Source organism: Seriola lalandi, unplaced genomic scaffold (genome assembly GCF_002814215.2).
Source record: "Seriola lalandi dorsalis isolate HSWRI2012SDOR001 ecotype SW California unplaced genomic scaffold, Sedor1 jcf7180002053641, whole genome shotgun sequence".
NCBI lineage: Eukaryota > Metazoa > Chordata > Actinopteri > Carangiformes > Carangidae > Seriola > Seriola lalandi.
The window spans coordinates 1-662 of NW_019524194.1; the positions used below are offsets into that span (position 1 = coordinate 1).

At 42.4% G+C, this 662-nt stretch overlaps 1 long non-coding RNA gene across 1 annotated transcript in view; it reads right to left on the minus strand.

The window, feature by feature from the left end:
- Positions 1-662, minus strand: part of LOC111651445 (uncharacterized) — a 2,512-nt gene continuing 1,850 nt past the window's right edge. The window contains exons 2-4 of the long non-coding RNA XR_002760511.2: positions 480-599; positions 306-382; positions 1-55 (exon numbers count right to left, since the gene is read on the minus strand). This is a non-coding gene — a long non-coding RNA (uncharacterized LOC111651445). The remainder of the gene's footprint in view (positions 56-305; positions 383-479; positions 600-662) is intronic.

The window sequence follows — 662 nt, forward strand, 5'->3', positions numbered from 1 at the left end:
GATCCGAGAACTTTTGGAGATGATGTCCTTGTATTTTTCCGAGATGTTACTGATCCTGTGGAGAAAGTAGAATAAAGCTCAATCCACAGAGACAGAGTGAGAGAGACAGAAACAGCTTCACGATGACTGTGATGAAGAGTAACTACACTGCAGACTACAGTCTCTGACAGCCAGGTGAAAGGTGAGCTCGTACTGATTCTATCACTGGATCTGAAGCAGCTTCAGTGTGTTCATGTTTCTCAGGAGCTCGTAGCGTCACCGTCTCTTTCAGTCACAGTGTGTTGTTGCTGCCTGTTGTTACTCACGTTGCCATGGTGATTCCTGGTGCAGAGCTCCACACAGTGAAGGTGAATCAGGTGTGATGGTGTCTGGGGTTTGGTCTCTGCATCAGATTAAAAACAATGAATAAAACATTAACAACAGGTTCATTCATCAGCAATGAAAGAATATTACACAATAAATGGCCTCTACAAACTCACAGTTAAACCTGAAGCTGTTTTCAAACCTGCAGTTGGTCTGATCTCGTCTGAATCACTTGATCAGGAAACTCTTTTCCTCTTAGTTCAGTTACTTTTCTCCAAGACGAAATCCAGGTAAAGCTAAATGCATAAAAGGAAGGTGAGAAAGTTCTCAGTCTGTGTATCGTTGGATAATCCACAATT